A 6,423-nucleotide genomic window follows, 5' to 3' on the forward strand; every position below is an offset into this window, starting at 1 on the left:
TGGTCCAACCAAGCCAACCATAAATTTTTCTAATTGAAAAATGCATATTGATCCCCCAAATAAATTGCTCTAATTGCACTTCACGCTTCAAATTATTGATGGTTCAATCGATCTTTCTTGGGTGCAACAGAGGATATCTCGATCGGGGGAGAAAACGGGAAAATCCCATATGACCCAATATGTCTGACAAGTCGCACTATACGTCAACCCAAACTGAATCTTCCTCTCCAGGAATCCGAAAAGGTACTTTTGGAACACCAATATGCATTAAATGAAAGAAAAAGGTTTTTAAGTACTAAAATTTCATTTTGATGTGGAAACGTAACAATGGGTTTTCTTTTTTTATAATATTTATGTTTTCGGGTTTTATCCCTAGATTGTAAAGTTCATCGAAGAAGACGGAATGCATAAAAAAATTATTATGAATGAGCTGCGATGTTCAAATCATGAACAAGTATCTCTAATTCACTCATCTAAAATGAGACCCATCCCCCCGTTGCGTATTGGTACTTATCGGGTATAGAATATATTTGCTTCTCTTTGTTCCTACGAACAGAATTTTTCTGTTATTACCAACGGAATGCAATATAAATGCACCCTTGCTCCGAGATAATCCATTGAAAAGGAGAAGTCCATAGCATAAGCAGAGTCTTTTCCAATGCGATAAAGTAACATAGTATCTATTTTTCTTTGATAAAGGGGTATTTCCATGGGTTTGCCTTGGTATCGTGTTCATACCGTTGTATTGAATGATCCCGGACGGTTACTTTCTGTCCATATAATGCATACAACTCTAGTTTCTGGTTGGGCCGGTTCGATGGCTCTATACGAATTAGCCGTTTTTGATCCCTCTGACCCAGTTCTTGATCCAATGTGGAGACAAGGTATGTTCGTTATACCTTTCATGACTCGTTTAGGAATAACGAATTCCTGGGGTGGTTGGAGTATCACAGGAGGGACTATAACGAATCCGGGTATTTGGAGTTACGAAGGTGTGGCCGGGGCACATATTCTGTTTTCTGGCTTGTGCTTCTTGGCAACTATCTGGCATTGGGTATATTGGGATCTAGAAATTTTCTATGATGAACGTACAGGAAAACCTTCTTTGGATTTGCCCAAGATCTTTGGAATTCATTTATTCCTCTCAGGGGTCGCTTGCTTTGGGTTTGGCGCATTTCATGTAACAGGCTTGTATGGTCCTGGAATATGGGTGTCTGATCCTTATGGACTGACTGGAAAAGTACAATCTGTCAATCCCGCATGGGGTGTAGAAGGTTTTGATCCTTTTGTTCCGGGAGGAATAGCCTCTCATCATATTGCAGCAGGTACCTTAGGCATATTAGCGGGCCTCTTCCATCTTAGTGTCCCCCGCCTCAACGTCTATACAAAGGATTACGTATGGGTAATATTGAAACTGTCCTTTCCAGTAGTATCGCTGCTGTCTTTTTTGCAGCTTTCGTTGTTGCTGGAACTATGTGGTATGGTTCAGCAACAACCCCGATCGAATTATTTGGTCCTACTCGTTATCAATGGGACCAAGGATATTTCCAGCAAGAAATATATCGCGGGTTAGCGCCGGGCTAGCCGAAAATCAGAGTGTATCAGAAGCTTGGTCTAAAATTCCCGAAAAATTGGCTTTTTATGATTACATTGGTAATAATCCAGCCAAAGGGAGATTATTCCGAGCGGGTTCAATGGACAGCGGGGATGGAATAGCCGTTGGGTGGTTAGGACATCCTATCTTTAGAGATAAAGAAGGCCATGAGCTTTTTGTACGTCGCATGCCTACTTTTTTTGAAACATTTCCAGTAGTTTTGGTAGACGGAGATGGAATTGTGAGAGCCGATGTTCCTTTTAGAAGGGCAGAATCCAAGTATAGTGTCGAACAGGTAGGTGTAACTGTTGAGTTCTATGGCGGTGAACTGAATGGAGTCAGTTATAGTGATCCTGCTACCGTGAAAAAATATGCTAGACGTGCTCAATTGGGCGAGATTTTTGAATTAGATCGTGCTACTTTGAAATCCGACGGTGTTTTTCGTAGCAGTCCAAGGGGTTGGTTCACTTTTGGGCATGCCTCATTTGCTTTGCTCTTCTTTTTCGGACACATTTGGCATGGTGCTAGAACTTTGTTCAGAGATGTTTTTGCTGGTATTGACCCAGATTTGGATTCTCAAGTGGAATTTGGAGCATTCCAAAAACTTGGAGATCCAACTACAAAGAGACAGGTAGTCTGAGACAACAGTTATGGTTTCTTTCGACTCTATTTTCTTTTCTTTTTGTGATTTAACATAACATAAGGTACTGGAGAAATCTTGATTTGAATCACCGTTTTTCTTTGATTCTTGTCCTTTCTTTATCTTATCTGGGAGCTGATCCCAAATGAACAGGTGTGGAAGCTATAATTGTAAACCACGATCGAATCTATGGAAGCATTGGTTTATACATTCCTCTTAGTCTCGACTCTAGGGATTATTTTTTTCGCTATCTTTTTTCGAGAACCACCGAAGGTTCCGACTAAGAAATAATTTTTCATTATCTCAATTGAAGTAATGTAATGAGCCTCCCTATAGGGAGGCTCATTACATTACTTCAACTAGTCCCCGTGTTCCTCGAATGGATCTCTTAGTTGTTGAGAGGGCTGCCCAAAAGCGGTATATAAGGCGTACCCGGTAAAACTTACAAGTGAACCAGATATAAAGATGGCGACTAGGGTTGCTGTTTCCATTATTATATAATTTCAAGACCACAATGGATCTATGATAAGATCGTTTATTTACAACGGAATGGTATACAAAGTCAACAGATCTCAACCAATGCAAGAGTATTTATGGCTACACAAACCGTTGAGGGTAGTTCTAGATCTGGTCCAAGACGAACAAATGTAGGAGCTTTATTGAAACCGTTGAATTCGGAATATGGTAAAGTAGCTCCTGGATGGGGAACTACCCCTTTGATGGGTGTCGCAATGGCTTTATTTGCGGTATTCCTATGTATTATTTTAGAGATTTATAATTCTTCTGTTTTACTGGACGGGATTTCAATGAATTAGGTCCATAAGAACCATGAAGTCCTGGCTTTTCAATAGAGTGTGTGACTTGTTTTAATTGATCCTATTGATAATACAGAGAATAGGTCTGACATCTCGACAGAGATGGTTCTACCCCGTCGGATATTTATTCTAATATCTGGAGCACGAAATACATAGATCAAGAAAAATTTGAACTATGATTCATACCTACTATTTAGACCTCGCGACCGGACTAAATTTTTTTTTTAAGGGGCATATTTATCAACCAAGAATTTTTTAGTCATTACATCTATTCATTGAATAAGTGATGATCCACAGAGAACCTTTGGACTTAGCTTGGGAGCTTTATTGAATCATCGTGGTTCTAGTATGAATCTGAGGTTTCAATAAATCCATAGGGTCTCAACAAGATAATTTTCTATCAACAAAAAAATCTACATTACACACAGCAAAAAAAATAAATAAAAGGGAAAGAGAAGATTCAAGAGGCCTACAACGATCAACATAAAGACGAATGAGCCAACTTGATTTTTCATTATCATCACAAAGAAGCTAAAGAATAACTTCGGGATTTTTGGTCCTTCGTATCTTCAGAGAGACGATGGAATCCGGATAAAGAGGAGTTTTACAAATTTCTATTACAATACAATATCCCTTTCCCTTGCACTTGCAGCTAGTATTTGTTTTGTTTGGGATTGAGCTGTACGAGATGAAATTCTCATATACGGTTCTATGAGGGGAGTCCCCTTGGTTTACCTATCTCAATAAAGTATATGATTGGTTCGAAGAATGTCTCGATATTCACGCGATTGCAGATGAATAACTAGTAAATATGTTCCTCCTCATGTTAACATATTTTTGTCTAGGGGGGATTACCTTACTTGTTTTTTAGTACAAGTAGCGACGGGGTTTGCTATGACTTTTTACTATCGTCCGACCATTACCGAGGCTTTTGCCTCGGTTCAATACATAATGACTGAAGCTAACTTGTTGGTTAACCGATCAGTTCATCGATGGTCAGCAAGTATGATGGTCTTAATGATGATCCTGCATGTATTTCGTGTGTATCTCACCGGTGGATTTAAAAAACCCCGCGAATTGACTTGGGTTACGGGTGTGATTCTGGGTGTATTGACCGCATCTTTTGGTGTAACTGGTTATTCCTTACCTCGGGACCAAATTGGTTATTGGGCAGTAAAAATCGTGACAGGCGTACCTGATGCTATTCCTGTAATAGGATCACCCTTGGTCGAGTTATTACGAGGAAGTGCTAGTGTGGGCCAATCTACTTTAACGCGTTTTTATAGTTTACACACTTTTGTATTACCTCTGCTTACTGCCGTATTTATGTTAATGCATTTCCCAATGATACGTAAGCAAGGCATTTCTGGTCCTTTATAGAGAAGACAGATCCTAGATATTTGTAATCAATTATATATCTGTTTGGGGAGGAGGAGTAGTATTTCATTGCTAGAAATATGGATTATTGAAAAATAAGACATTTTTTTGGATATTTACCTTCAACTCTACAATATTGTATTATTTATTTGATATGAATAGTTGAAGTGGATTCTACGAAGAGAAAATGGATTATGGGAGTGTGTGACTTGAACTATTGATTGGCCCGTGCAGATATATGATTTTATCCGCCACATTGGAATTGACAACCAAATGTGTCTCTGTTCCAACCACTGCGTACGCCCCATACAGAAGATAGGCTGGTTCGCTTGAGGAGAATTTTTTCTATGATCAGAGACGAATCATGTCGTGCATCACCAGGCTCCGTAAGATCCAGTAGAATAAGTGATGTGGTATGATCAAGCTTATGTTGTATCAATTGAACTTACTTAATAGTATGGAAATGCATTCATTTCCTTTGCATCGATTTCGATCTATAATACTATCGGAGTGAAACAAGGGATCTAAAGAAGAACAGAGGCTAGACTATATTAGTAACAAGTAAATCCTTTGTATGTAAGAAGACTCGAGATATTTTTGGGAGAAAAAATTGCAAGGTATGAGACGACCCAAAACGCACTTGATCATGATCAAATTTTTAAGCCTACTTGGGTATTGGGCATTTACAAGCAAGAACTGAATTCTTTGCAATGGGTAGTTGCAACTCCGGAAAATTGCATCCGGTAAATCTTTTCTTACATAGAGTCATATATGTGTGGATATGGATGACATATAGATTTTATATAGATCTATTTTACTCCTTTGATTCTTGCTCGAGCCGGATGATGAAAAATTATCATGTCCGGTTCCTTCGGGGGATGGATCCATACGAATTCACCTATCCCAATAACAAAAAAACCTGACTTGAATGATCCTGTATTAAGAGCCAAATTGGCAAAAGGGATGGGTCATAATTATTATGGAGAACCCGCATGGCCTAACGATCTTTTATATATTTTTCCAGTAGTAATTCTAGGTACTATTGCATGTAACGTAGGTTTAGCGGTTCTAGAACCGTCAATGATTGGCGAACCTGCAGATCCGTTTGCTACTCCTTTGGAAATATTACCCGAATGGTACTTCTTTCCCGTATTTCAAATACTTCGCACAGTACCAAATAAATTGTTGGGGGTTCTTTTAATGGTTTCAGTACCGGCGGGATTATTGACAGTACCCTTTTTGGAGAATGTTAATAAATTCCAAAACCCGTTTCGTCGTCCAGTAGCTACAACTGTCTTTTTGATTGGGACCGCAGTAGCTCTTTGGTTGGGTATTGGAGCAACATTACCTATTGATAAATCTTTAACTTTAGGTCTTTTTTAAATTGACTCAACCGTGAAATAGAAATAAAAAAACGACGTGTGTATCTAGGGAGGATTCACTTTGAAGCGACTATTCCCTAGATACACCTATTCAATGAAATTCTAGATTTACCCAAAATATATGGATCCTACTGAAGATCCAAAACCTTTTTTATTTTTTCTTTCTAAAAAGGATGAAATCATTCCAATGGATTCAAAAAAGAAAACTTGTTCTTTGGTAAATCAATTGCGAAACGCTTTTGTAGAATATCTAATATCTGTTTTACATCTTCTATGCGAAAATGATCTATTTTCATAAGATCTTCTTGACTCTTATTCAAGAGGTCTAATAATGTATATATATTGGACCTTTTGAGACAATTATAGATCCTGGGAGACAATTCTGATTGGTCAATAAAAATACATTTCAATGCTATATCTTTTTTGCTTTTGCTTAGTTTATCCAATTTATTCTGAAAGGTAAAAAAGGGTATAGTAACTATGTTTTGATTGTCCTCTAAATTTGTGTCACGTTCTTCCGCATGTAGAAAGGGTATAAATAAATCGATCAAATTACGGGAAGCCTCGTGAAGTGCTTCTTTAGGAGTTAAACTTCCATTCGTCCATATTTCTAGA

At 38.3% G+C, this 6,423-nt stretch overlaps 1 pseudogene; it reads left to right on the forward strand.

Moving 5' to 3' along the window:
- The first annotated feature begins 706 nt into the window (after positions 1-706).
- Positions 707-5,841, forward strand: LOC113316272 (annotated as a pseudogene).
- Positions 5,842-6,423: the final 582 nt, after the last annotated feature.

The sequence above is a fragment of the Papaver somniferum genome, chromosome 1 (genome assembly GCF_003573695.1).
Source record: "Papaver somniferum cultivar HN1 chromosome 1, ASM357369v1, whole genome shotgun sequence".
In the NCBI taxonomy this organism is placed as follows: domain Eukaryota; kingdom Viridiplantae; phylum Streptophyta; class Magnoliopsida; order Ranunculales; family Papaveraceae; genus Papaver; species Papaver somniferum.